This window comes from Amphiura filiformis, chromosome 18 (assembly GCF_039555335.1).
Source record: "Amphiura filiformis chromosome 18, Afil_fr2py, whole genome shotgun sequence".
NCBI lineage: Eukaryota > Metazoa > Echinodermata > Ophiuroidea > Amphilepidida > Amphiuridae > Amphiura > Amphiura filiformis.
This window is the reverse complement of record NC_092645.1, coordinates 24,053,280-24,068,305: the sequence shown is the minus strand read 5'-3', so window position 1 is coordinate 24,068,305 and position 15,026 is coordinate 24,053,280.

Sequence of the window (15,026 nt, the reverse complement as noted above, 5' to 3'; positions counted from 1 at the left end):
ACACTCCGCTTTGTTGCTTCACAAAACATCTGACCACGCGGATTAGTAAAGTGATCCTTCCCCTATGGTTATTCTATAGATAATTTAAAAGTCAAGTTACCTTCAGGCTTCTAGGATTTCAAACCTAAATATCTGTTGTTTGATTAGCAGGATTAGAGAAAGCAGGAAAAATAACGCATCATTTCTTGGCCAAAGCAAAGACTTTTATGATAGCGGTCGGATATGGATGACCAAAAAATAAACAGAGCTCTGCGCAACTACCACGTTCATAATGCCATCGAAATGCTTTCCGAATATCACTACGGTCAACTAGATCCGGGGGGTCACTCTCATTGTGGCCTGTACACCATCTGCGATAATCAACTTTTGAAAAGCACCCTAAACAAGGATTTAACCCTTGGCTAAAACGATACCCTAAACATGGATTTTCTTCCTTGCATCAAATTTCATACCCTAAATTTCATTTCCGCGTATTAGCTTTTTCCAATATTTCATGTTTTTGACACCCTAAACAAGTTACGCGCGTATCGTCCCACGAAGAACTACCCTTTTTACGTGTTTTCATTATCGCGGATGGTGTACAGGCCACAATGGGAGTGACCCCCCTGGGACTAGATCACGCTTATGAGTCTTAAACTGCGATAAAAAAAATGAGAGCCACATGCGGCGTAAATTCAGCCTAGTCTTAATAGCTTTGCAGTTGGACCTAATGTTGAATGAACTGCCGTCCTTCACCTATTACCGTACTAAACAAGGTTGCCGTCTCATTGTCGTCAATGTTACCAACGAAACAATTAGCCGAGACTCGCGATTTTGTGCTTGGGCTTATACCGTACATAAGGGGCTGTGCAATAATTATGAGCCCTGGGGGAGGGTAAAATTGGGGGGGGGGCAAGACAGTTTTGGCGAGCTGATAGTGGGGGCAATCAATTTTTGGCCAGCCGAGAGGGCCAAGCGATTTTTGGCAAACATTCAAGGGGTGTCTATTTAATGTAACGCTCTAAAAAGGCTTAGGAAACCAGTACGGAAACGCTTTTTATGCAAATTTTCCTAAACATAAATCTACCACGTTCATATATGCCATCGAAATGCTTTCCGAATATCACTACGGTCAACTAGATCACGCTTATGACATAAATCTAGACCATTTAAAGTTTGAAAATTGGGATCCAAAAAATTTGGCATGTGTAAAGGGGGGGGGGGGGGCAAGCGATTTTGTGGTTTTGGCAGGCCGAGAGGGGGGCAAGCAATTTTTGGCGGGACGTCGGGAAATTTTACCCCCCGGTGGGCTCATAATTATTGCACAGCCCCTAAATTGATGTAAGATGATTTGTTATGTTTTTGTGCTTTTTATGTATTATTTTATTCCTTATTATTAAGTCCTGTTTGAGATCTGGTCTGAGTAAAATAATGCATCTTTTCCTAATTATTTTCCTTCAGACGCGTCCAGAAAAAGGTAAAACTTTAAGCTTACAGAAATGAAAACCTGCGATTTGCCTCAAAATTCCACCAAAAAAAGAAATTCAGTGGTAAGATGACTGGCCAACTGTTTGGTCATCAGCGCATGTGCTATCACTGAGTTATCCAGTTACCAATAAGCTATTCAACCATTTCTCTAGTGAATTCTATTTTTTTTTTAAATATCTTAAGGTCGTAGCCCGGGTCGTAGTTGCCTTTTTGGGTTAAAAATATCATAAATAATAAACAGGACCAACTCAGCATCATGGATTTGAACCGTTCAAATATTCATTTCAATAAACATACTGTAAACAAACACAAAAATTACATCATGATACTGCTTCAACTATCAGCAGTGCCTGTGAAATATTATCTGACCAATATCGGCAACCGGTGTAAATGTATACAAATTGAGTACCAGTTTGTTTTCGATTGGCAGTAACAGGAAACGTCCAACTCAATTTACTGTTTACGTTCACCCTGCTTATCACTACGCCATCACGGTACCATAATATATCACGCGACACATGGACGTCTTGTACTAGCAGAAACGAGTACATGTTCCCCCTGGAACACCAAATGCAACATTATATGGCATATATTGGCAAGCATTATACAGGACAGGTATTATAGAGCACCAACATATTTCCATATTGAAATACCAGCTGCGTTGTGGTCAAAAATATAATTTATCCCTAGCACCAACCCTGCTTTTTGCTATCGGAAGTTAAAGAATAAACGAAAAAGGAGAGAAGGTGAAGAAAGAAGTCACTTGGCACCCCGGGATTCGAACCTTAGATCCCCCAAATTAAGAAAGTAAGAAACATAATAAAACAAAAAGGCATAAATAACCAAGAAAAAATAAGAAATCGCAAGTAAAGCAAAAGAAGTCCCATTCGGCATCCATTTTACCCACAAATTAACGACACTATTAACAAAACTCGGCAACATGCTGCCTGATTCGGCAGTACTTCCTGATCAGACAGTCGGACCGGACTGTTGTTTCTCCACTCTGAGTATATTGATGTTCTGTCTTTCATTCATTCCATTTTGGGTGTTGGTGAGGACAAGTTAGTACTTCATTTCTTACAGGCAGTCGCCATTGGTATTGAGAGTTCCTTTGCCATATTGGATTGAGCCAACTTTATTGTGTTTTAGGACAAAAGAACAAGTTTGTATTATTACGACTTTAAATCCCCCATAGAAAACCACAGTTAAGCGGCTAAGATGGCCAGTTGTTTTCCCTCTATATTTACCTCAATCGTTTGGCTTAACATAACCTGACATTTTCCTGACATTTGTTACTAATATTTTATAATATTTGCCAAAGAATAACCATATTCAAACCAAAATCGTGTAATAATCGTTCGTGAAATTTAGCCCTTACTCCAAACATATTTTCATTTTCAGATGGTGATGTATGGAATGACAGTGATCAATACTACATCACCAGTTGTGTTCCACCATAATATTAGTGATACGGTGAAAATCAAGAGAAATTTGTTTGTTCTGCAGCAGATCGAGGTGTATGATTTGAATCTGGCTTCTGATATAAGTTGCATACAGGGGCGTATATGATAACAAAAGCAATTGAATTCAACAGGGTAAACAAAACCATAATATATTGGAAGAAATCAGTACTCAGCCAGAAAGCAACTCAGAAATCAAGCAAATCGGAAGTCAGTCAGGAGACTGATACCTAAATTATCACTTTTGAATATTTTCTAGGACCATAAACGTAATTATCACATATCCAGTTCATCCATACAGGGTGTATCAAAATGATTGGTACCCATCAATTTTAATGTTTATTGAAAAGCCTGCCTCTTCCAAATACAACTTTGGATACTCTTAAAATTTTCAGAATGTACAGTTTATGACATGTTTTACAATCAATCTACAAATTATTTGGATCTTATGTTGAATTTTGATGTGTCAGGCTCATCCACTATATCAATGAACACACTGATGGGTACCAATCATTTTGATACAGCTTGTACTATGAACGGATAGAAGGGCATTCATCTCACCAATGGCTTATCATGCTTATGGTGTGATACAGGGTGTATAATGATACATCAATATTCAGCAGGGAACCAGATGATTGGCCCGGCATGGAAGAAACCAGCATCAAGCAGATCTCATACCACCAAGGAGACTAATACCTAAATAAGTTAAAACTTTTGAATGTTTTCACTATCAAATATTTTTCAAGGACCTTAAACGTGTACAGTTCAATAATATATGAAGGAATTGAAGGGCATTCATCCAATCAATGGCTTACTTATATCTTCAGGTAACCAGTAATGTGCCTTGTAAATGTTATTATAGCAAACAGACACACGATAAGACATTAAGGTACCCGTTGTGTTCACCCCTGTCTATCCTAAATAATTAAAAACAAGCAGCCTATACCTGTACTCTTTAGCTTTGATTTAAGACCTCATTTGTTAAAATTGATTGAGAATGAAAGAAACGGTGGTCTAAAACCTAATAAAGAAACGAAATCAAAAGTTGCACTTTTGTGTTCTAACCAATGAAAGCACTACGCTAGTTTTAACGTGTTAATCAATGAAAGCACGACACTGCTTCTCTTGTTCGTGAATGCATTGTGTACAAATCAGTAGGGCATGCAATGGAGCAAATTGCAACTTTTAAATTGGCATCTTCCTTGGGGTTTATGGATCGTCATATCTTTATTTCCTGAACAATTTCAACAAATGAGGTCTTAAATTCGAGCTGCAGCTATGGTTCCAATTATGACATATCTGTCTTTGTTTAGGAACTACAAGGGGTGAACATAACTGGTACCTTAACTTTTTGGCTTACTGTATGTAATCTATAGGCATACATACCGAGTGTTAGGTCAAGAAAGCCATATCTGAAAAAGCATTTGCTACTTTTACCCACGTGTTCAACATGCCAAATATAATAATATAGCATCTGCCAGGTATATTGCAACGGAGTATTAAATTTATATTTATCGAATAGGAAGTCGACGCTATGGGACACCGACTAATCCGAATCAATAAGTAGGACTAATAAATAAACTGGTACAACTAGAATGAAATAAAATGCTGAAAATAGAATAACCTGATTCTAATGCTTCCATTTTTTTGTTTCTCGACTTTTCGATGTGTTTATATCTACAGCCTTTGGATGAAATTTAAAACCAGACTTCACAGGATATCGATCAATTTCAAACATATGGGGAATAATACGAAGTAGTATAGTACGAACACACAACTATACATCGTACGAGTAGCATCAGATCTGTGCTTATAAAACGGATTAACCTGAATCGTACATTGCTCTGTTTTTATATTTCTCAACCTTTCAATGTGTTTACGCAAAGATGAAATTAAATCGTAAAATGTTAATTCGGTTAATTTACACTTAACGTATTGATCTCTTCCAAACGGTTGTTGCCAATTGCATTCGTGTAAGTTATAAAATAAAAAGTGTGTCGCAAATTGTACTCGGGTACATTAACACATAAAATCTATGGTTAACAAGATCAACTGCTCTTACATCCTAAGAAAGAAAAAAATCTTTAAAATATAGACTCTCTTTGTTTATATAACAACGGGGAAATGCTGTTCCAACTGATCCCCAGGGAACCAAAGGATGGATTTAAAAGGATACAACTATGTCATACTAGCAATGGATAAAAGTAAAAACAGGGGAAATGTGACACAGCATCCAGTGGGGGAATAACACAATGGGGAATAACTTTGTTGATGTGAGTGTACCTTTTGTGTTATTCCCCCTTTGGATGTTGTGTCTCATTTTCGCTATCTTTGTTTAACTGAAAAGAGAGCAAGGAACAACAACTTGATTTGAGGAAACAAATAAAATACACAACGGTAGACAGGAGGCAACAAACAACAAATGTACGCACAGAAGTAGGTAAAGTTCAATAGCCAAATATTACAAAATCCACTGCTCACAGCAGTGTTAACCTGCAAAACTTGAACAACTTGGATGAACAGTAACACACGTGTATAAAGGTGCACTGAAACAAGTGATGAAAATCACTCTGCACATAAATCTCAAATTTCAAACAAAAAAATTGTCCGAAAATATTTCATGGAAAAACTGACCTTATGATTTTTATTCCTCTTTATGCATTTTCAACGTTTTCTAATATTAATGAAACAACATGTCAAAAGAATTAAAGGATCAGTTGAATATAATCAGCATTTTTGAAAACATTGGATATGATGATAATATTATTGATAATTGTGCTTGATCTTTCATTACATAACTTGTTCCCTAAGTTGTAAACAAAATTCACTCACTACAAATATCCGCTATCCTGGGGGGGCACTTCAATATGAAATGGATATGGGTGTAGGGCTGGCACTTTCGCACTAAGGGGCATTCGGTGAGAGCAAAATGTAAAAAAATATGGGGTCATTGGGTGAGAGCATGATTTTTGGCATTCGGTGAGAGCAAAATGCAAAAAATATGGGGTCATTGGATGAGAACATGACCTTTTTTTAAATGGAATCTTTGGGTGAGAGCCGAAACAGCGCCACAAAACATCGAAAATTGAATTTCTAGTTCTAAATGGCTTAAAATTTTATTGTTTTTTCAAAATAAGTAACAAATTCAGTGACAAATGAAAGTTGCTGTTCAAATTGAACTTGTAAGGGTCTTTGGGTGACAGATCAAATGGAAAAATAGGGGGTCTTTGGGTGACAGAGCATGTGTTCGTAAAAAAATATGGGGTCTTTGGGTGACAGCGATGCTGAAAAAGGGGGCCTTAACAGCCCTACATACGAGTCACCTCCAAAGTTGGAGTGCCCCCCGGGTCCGCTATCACCCACATTTTGAGGGCAGGGGGAAATATTGAGGCTAAAATTTCGATTTTGAAGCCATTTTTCAAACGTCACCACGGTTAAGGTCACATATTAAGATGGATTTGTGTATGTGATGTGGGTTGGGTCTATACGTCACAATAGTGTGTATACAATGCCCTCAATGTATTCCCGGGGGTGGGGAACGTCATTAATGTAACCACACAAAAGATGATCTCCCGGCCCCCCTATCTGAGGGTAGGGGTCATAATTGAGCTCCTTTACTAGTGCAACGTAGTGCATAAATGACTACTCTATTATGTTCTGTCGTTCTGTACCATTTAATGATCACGATTAAGACTCCTACCCTCAGAGAAACTAGGAGGGACCAGGTGGTCATCTTTTGTACGTTTACATTAAAGCCATATTATAACATTTCCTAAGGAGAACGCCCTCAAAAATATTTTAAATTCTGGTTTTTACACGATTGTAATGTACTTTAGTCAATAACGATACTCTGCAAAAATCAAGACTTTAGGTGCTGTAGTTTTGTCAAAATCCGAGATTTTGAATAAAACAATGGAACCGGCGTTTTATTATTACGATGGAAATATTAGTCGAACACGTATGCACAATACGTACACGGCGTGCAGGATACACATACACACACACCGCGAGGACCGTATTACAACCGCGGGAGTAACATGTACGGGTGCTAGTAGTAAATTCCAATTTTCTATGCTTTACCTCACTTGTTCGGCTCAAAATTAAAAGGGGACATATCTGACAATAAAAGCTAACATTTTATGGAAAATAAATACTAATCTATTTTTACAGAAATGTTATAATATGGCTTTAATGACTTTCCCAACCTCCGGGGATACATTGAGGGCATCTTATACCCACTAATGTGACGTATAGACCCACACGCACATCACATACACAAACCCACCCCAGTATGTGACTTGACCTTCCTTGACCGTGGTGACGTTCAAAAAATGGCTTCAAAATCGAAATTTTGGCCTCCATTTTCCTCCATTCACGATGTGGGTGATGGCGGATATTTGTAATGAGTGAATTTTGTCTGCAGCTTAGTGAACAAGTGATGCTATGAAAGATCAAGCACAATTATCAATAATATTATCATCATATCCAATGTTTTCAAAAATGCTGATTATATTCAACTGATCCTTTAATTCTTTTGAGGACTTTTGTAAGTTAGGGATTTATAGTTGTATTTTGCTGATATCATTGAAGGTTAGCCTACCTTAGCAGCCGGCCTGATTTTATTTATGTCACAGCAAGTAGTTCCCACTGCGAATCGGGATGAAACTCGCGCGGTACGGATTATGCGTTATAATACTCAATCCACGTTAAGACTGTATAACGTGCAAACACTCCGATTTGTTGCTTCACAAAACATCTGACCACGCGGATTAGTAAAGTGATCCTTCCCCTGTGGCCCCCCTATATATAATTGAAAGGTCACGCTACCTTCACTTCAGGCTTCTAGGGTTTCAAACATAAATATCAAAGACTTTTATGATAGTGGTCAGATATGGATGACCAAAAAACATACAGAGCTCTGCGCAACTACCACGTTCATTATGCCATCGAAATGCAATCCGAATATCACTACGGTCAACTAGATCACGCTTATGAGTCTTAAACTACAATAAAAAATGAGAGCCACATGCGACGTAAATTCAACCTGGCCATGTGTCCTGAACTCGCCACCCTTAGCGTTACATCACAAATATCATGGATTTTTTACACCAAACGAGTTTCTAATTAGATTATCTCCACAATTATCAACCCTAAACTAGCAAAAGTATACCTTTTTGGAAAGCTGAAAGCATAGGCAATTCAAATATACACATTTCATTTTATTATACAGGGTGACCTTCAAGTTATACAGGGTGGAATAAAAAAAGATTCGGATAAAAATGGGTTACGTAATGCATTGCTTATTACCAATTTGCAGTAATAAACTGGAAGTAAACAACATTCATTTGGCTAGAGGATAGAGGGAGCCCAATGACTTTGGAAGAAACCAAAATCACAGCTGTTAGATTCCTCATCAAATGTCCCTTCAGAAAATATATACTTTGACATCCTTATTACTTACTATAGTGTTTAATATGAAAACGGGTAGTTTTGTATGGAAAAGTTTGTATTTTTTAGACTAAACCAATCATAATTCATTAAAAATAATCAGTAGAATTGTTTAGCTGTAAGGGCATGAGTCTTTTAGATGCTGAATAGAGTCAAAATCCAATTTACAGCCTTTACAGAATATCAATCCCATAGTACGTCAGTGTCAGTATTAAAAAGGCTAGCGGAATTCTTTTTACAGGGTTGACAGTGCATTTTATCTAGCAATGAAATGAGACCACAAGCATGACAATAACGTCTTGCTTGGCAGAGATATCATCATTTAATTTGAGTCGAATTTGGGAAAATGTAACATCGCCACCTTTTTTGATGGCGAGTTCAAGACGCACCACCACCTAGTCTTAAGGGGCTGTGCAATAATTATGAGCCCTGGGGGAGGGCAACATTGGGGGGGGGGGCAAGACATTTTTGGCGAGCCGAGAGGGGTGGTAAGCATTTTTTGGCAAGCCAAGAGGGGGGTGGGGCAAGCGATTTTTGGCACACATTCATGGGGCACCTTTTTAATAAAACGCTCTAAAAAGGCTCAGGAAAACAGTACGGAAACGCTTAAATATGCAAATTTTCCTGCTCGCTGCTCTCGCAACATACATGTACATCATATCTAGGCCATTTAAAGTTTGCAAATTGGGATCCCAAAATTTGGCATGTTCAAGGGGGAAATAATTTTGGCGGTCCGAGAGGGGGGGCAAGCGATTTTGGCGGTCCGAGAGGGGGGGCAAGCGATATTTGGCGAGCCGTTTGGCAAAAAAAAAAAAAATTATGGCAAATTATTAAAAATTTATTTATTTTGTATTTTTTATATTTAATTTAAATATCTGTACTACTACTAATAATGATTATGTACTATCGTTAGCCTTGACGTTAGACTGGTCAACTGTTTGGTCATCAGCGCATGTGCTATCACTGAGTTATTCAGTTACCAATAATTAGCTATTCAACCATTTCTCTAGTGAACTTTATTTTTTCCAATATCTTAAGGGGTGGGGTATGAACGTTTGGACAGTATTTATTGTGGGACATGAGAGCACATCAGACATATCGAATTGCATTCTGAATACGAAGAATGTCCTTCTGATATCAAATAATTTTGATTTTTTTAAATTCGCAATGTAATACACATTTTATGGCAAATGATTAAAAATTGATTTTTTTGATATTTAACATTACTCGAAGTAAACTTTATAAATCTGATGATTTATACTTAAAGTGTAAGTAGGTGAGATGAAAAGCCGACGATCAATTGAAAATTTTGACCTTTTGTATTGAAGATATGGATTTTCCCCCCAAAACACCAACAAAAATAGGTCTTTTGGGGGGAAAAATCCATATCATCAATATGAAAAGTCAAAATGTTCAATTGATCGTCGGCTTTTCCTTCCAGCTACATACACTTTAAGAATATATCATTAGATTTGTAAAATTTACTTCGAGGACTGTTATAATATCAAAAATGTGAAAAATATCAAATTTTAATAATTTGTCATAAACATTTGTATTATATCGTGAATTTCAAAAAAATGAAAATTATTTGATATCAGAAAGACATTCTTCGTACTCAGAATGCACTTCGGTATGTCTGATGTGCTCTCATGTCCCACAAAAATACTGTCGAAACGCTTAAAACGCTCATTCCAGATCCCTTAAGGATCGTAGCTACCTATAAACAGCATAAATAATAAATCAAACACAAAAATTACATCATGATACTGCTTCAACTATCAGCAGTGCCTGTGATATATTATCCGACCAATATCGGCAACCGGTGTAAATGTATACAAATTGGGTACCAGTTTATTTTCGATTGGCAGTATTCAAGAAACGTCCAACTCAATTTACTGTTTACGTTCACCGTGCTTATCACTACGCCATCACGGTACCATAATATATCACGCGACACATGGACGTCTTGTGCCAGAAGCGAGTAAATGTTCCCCTAGGAGCACCAACTGCAACATTATATGGCATATACTCTGTTTGGCAAGCTTTATACAGAACAGGTATTATAGAGCATCAACAACTTTAACTATATTGAAATACCATGTGCGTAGTGGTCGAAAATGTTATCTAACCCTAACACCCAATCCTGCTTTTTGCTATCGGAAGTTAAAGAAGAAACGAAAAGGAGAGAAGATGAAGAAAGAAGTCATTTGGCACCCATCCCTGGATTTTAACCTTAGTCCCCCGCATGCCAAGCACACGATCACCGACCGGTAGCCACACGGTTAACGCTGCCCCGGGCAGCGATTCCGTGAGCATATATCACTTATGGTGATTGCACCATCGCATACCATGGGATTCACGTATGAGCAATGGTTTTCATCGTGCTATTTTGTGGTATTTATGGGTGCTAGGGTTAACATAAGCTTCAATCTAGGAAATGCATGTTATCTAACCCTAACAGCCAACCCTGCTTTTTGCTATCGGAATTTAAAGAAGAAACGAAAAAAGGAGAGAAGGTGAAAAAAGAAGTCACTTGGCACCCCCGGGATTCGAACCTTAGACCCCCTCCCCACGCATGCCAAGCACACGATCACCGACCGGTAGCCACACGGGTAACGCTGCCCCGGGCAGCGACTCCGTGAGCATATAACACTTATGGTGATGGCGTCATCGCATACCTTGGGATTCACGCATGCGCAGTAGTTTACATCGTGGTATTTTGTGGTATTTATTTCCTTTGGAACGTTCATGAGCTTTTACATTGTTCCTCTTCCTTTGGAGGCTAGAAAGCCACCGACTGCAACCACATAATCTGTGCTGCAACAAAACATGGCATTACACTGTTTTACAACCGCTTAATGTACGATTTTTTTTCTTCAGAATATACCTTTTTTTTTTCAAAACCCATTTTTTGGCATATTTGTAATACTTACACAAACTTACATCTATGAGCAAACTGTCAAATTCGCCCTATTTGTAGTAAAATGTGAAGATTTTCTCTTGGTCCAACATATTATCATAGTTTTCAGATTATGATCATATGTCGGAACGATCGCCAATCTTAGTCTCCTACGCAGCCACACATGTGAAGGGAGCATAACCGAACTGGCTGCGTAGGAGACTAACTCTGATTCCGCACTTTGCGTCCTAATCCAAAAAGTGCGAGATATTCAGAGTGACAGAGGTAAAGTTGATGATGTTGTTTCTTTGCAAATTTCCAAAGTTTTTCGCGTCCAAATGTATTGGGACCTTACATAATAATAATTGCATATTAACTATTTTATCATTTTGGAAGAAAAAAAGAAAAATTTAAAAATTTAAAAAGATCGTACATTAAGGCTTTAATATACAAACAGCAATTATAGAACATTGGCAACTTTAACTACATTGAAAGACCTTATTCTTAGTAGTCGAAATGTTATTTAAAGACCTTAACCGACAACTTCATTTGTAAACGTTCATTAGCCCTTTCTTTTACTTCAATCCAAACTTTTAAGGTAGATTAAATTTCATATTTAATAAGAAACCAATAAAACATTAATAAAATGATGAGACTTATCGTAACCCATTACTTTAATGTAGATTCAGCATTCTAGGAATAGAGGATGTTTGGAGATGCACGACTTCTCAAAGTTGTTTACAACTGTTTCATCGTCGCTGTTTGCGTGTTTGAGCCATGTTTACATTGTGGCTCACTTACCGTTTCTCATTGTCTCTTTTGCTGCCCTATTGACATCTTTATCGTGTTATTTTTGCCCTATTTATTGACTGTTGTTATTCAAAAATATTATGCTTTCAACTGTAAGAACCCTTGTAATAATAATAATAATAATAAAACCATGCTTATAAAGCGCAATACACAATTAAGTCTCAAAGCGCTACATAAAAAACACTGTATACAAATAACAACAGAACAACAAGTTTAAAATGTAACCATGGTTACAGGCATGATATAGAAATGAAGCATTAAACATTTTAACATTAAACAAGTATGTTTTCACAGAGCATTTGAATTGATCAACAGTCTTAGATATTTTAATATTGTAAGGAAGATTGTTCCAGAGCTCAGCTGCAGCAGAAGAAAATGAACGTTGACCATAAGATTGAGTTGACACTGGTGGAGTTACAAGAAGAAATTGAGAAGTAGAGCGAAGATTGCGTGTAGGCTTATATTCATGAAGAAGTTCTTGTAAATAAAGAGGTGCAAGTCCATGAAGAGATTTGTAGGTAAGAAGAAGAATCTTATACGTTATGCGGGATTTGATAGGTAGCCAGTGTAGTTCGCGGAGAATTGGAGATATATGATCACGAGATTTTGTAAGTGTTACAAGTCTGGCGGCTGAGTTCTGAATGCGTTCAAGCTTAGATATTTGTGAATCAGCAAGACCATAAAGTAAACCGTTGTTATTATCCAAACGACACGTTACGAAGGCATGAACAAGTTTTTCTGTAGTATGTTGATCAAGATATTGACGAATTCTGCTAATTTTGTAAAGAGCATGAGAGGCAGATCGACAAATATTATTTATATGAGATGCCATGTTTAGATCATTTTCAAACAGAACACCCAGATTGCGCGCATTTAAAGATGGTTCAATCTGAGCATCGCCGATACACACAGTTGGAATACTATCACTGGATCTGAAGCGTGATGTAATATGAAGAACTTCAGTTTTGTCTTGATTTAACTTTAGATGATTAGCAGTAGACCAGTTTTTAATATCCCTAACACATAGTTCCAATCCTGAAATTGTAGCTGATGATTTATCATCTTTCAAAATAACATAAACCTGTGTGTCATCTGCATAGATCATTCTACTAATTCCGTGAGCATCAATTATGCTTTCCAAAGGGATGAGTACATTGTGAAACCTAAAGGACCAATAACAGAACCTTGAGGTACACCCTCATCAAGAACATGAACAGAAGATTCCTTGCCATCAATAACTATCGACTGAGAACGATTTGTAAAATATGACTGGAACCAATTTAGAGCTGATCCAGTTATGCCGTACTTATCAGAGAGACGTTGGAATAAAATGTCGTGATTAATAGTGTCAAATGCTGCTGAATAATCCAAAAGAATCAGAACGGCCTCCTGGCCCTTATCTGCAGCAAGTAACAAGTCATTGAAGACACGTAACAAAGCAGTCTCTGTGCTGTGATTAGATCTATAAGCACTTTGCATTTTGCCATTTAAATTGTTCTCAAGAAGGTAACTTTGTATCTGTGAAGTACATGCACGTTCGATTGTCTTTGAAAGAAACTTTAAATTTGCAACAGGCCGGTAGTTTTTTAGTGTCTCCGGATCTAAACCAGGTTTCTTGATCAGAGGAACAATTTGAGCATGTTTTAAATCGTCTGGAAATTTTCCATTGTTGAGTGATAAATTCACAATTTTGGTGATGATTGGAGCAATTTCATCGAGACATTTTTAAGGGGCCAAGTCGGTATTGGATCAAGTCCACATGTGGAAGAGGGGGATTTCATGGTGATGTTCCTAACATCTTCCTCAGAAAGAGGTTTAAATCCAGAGAAGATGGCTGTAGTAGATTCACAAATATCTGTTGAAATAGCAGTAGTAGAAGGCAAGTTCTTAAATTCCTCACTGATATGCTTGATTTTGTCAACAAAGTAACTTGAGAACCGGTCAACAAGTGGAACATTGGATGTGTCGGCAGGTAGAACCTTTGTAGATTTAGGGGTACATAAACTGTCAACCTTTTTAAACAGCTGGCGAGAGTCGCATCCTTCCAATTGCATAACATGATAATCTCGCTTGGCGTGTTTAATAAGTTGGTGATAACGATTAGACTCTTCTTTGAAGATCTGTCTATGAATTTCCAGTTTAGTAGAATGCCAGCGGCGTTCACAGCGACGCACTTGTTGTTTCACTTTGCGTAACTCCTCATTATACCAAGGTGCGTGCGGCCGACAAGTTATTTTCCGAGTTATAAGAGGGGGATGTTTGTCTTGTAAATTACACAGAACAGAATCATATTGTGTTACTAATTGATCCAGATCCGAAGCAGGTGACAAATGTAATGATGAGTTTAAGATATCACTACGGAAGGCGTCTAGGTCTATATCACGAAGTTTGCGCATCTTTATTTCCATCTTCACTGGATCAGGTCTACCAATATCTAGTAAACATTTGACAGCAGCGTGATCAGAAGGTAGATAGCCAGTAGGAGAAAAATCAGACGCAAAGTTAACAGATTCACGAGTCAAAATTAAATCCAAGGTATGTCCATCTCGATGCGTTGGGAAAGTGATATGTTGCTTCATGGAGGCGGATGTAATAATATCCAAGAACATTGTAGCTTCACGATCAGATAAAATATCAACATGGAAATTAAAATCTCCCGATATCATTACATATCCAGGAATACAGGAAACAAGTTCGAGAAATTCAGAAAATTCGCTCATAAATGTACTTGTAGTTGATTGTTTATTTTTAAATCGTTGTGGCCGATAGATGACAATGAGACGAAGAGGTTTTTGATCATTAGCAGATATTGAAAGATCAATGTATTCAAAGGACAAAAACGGGGTTGTTTCATTTACACGCACATCGAAGTTTTTTCGAAGAAATACCAATATACCACCACCAGTTCTGTTTTGGCGAGGGACATGATGTAATTGATAGTC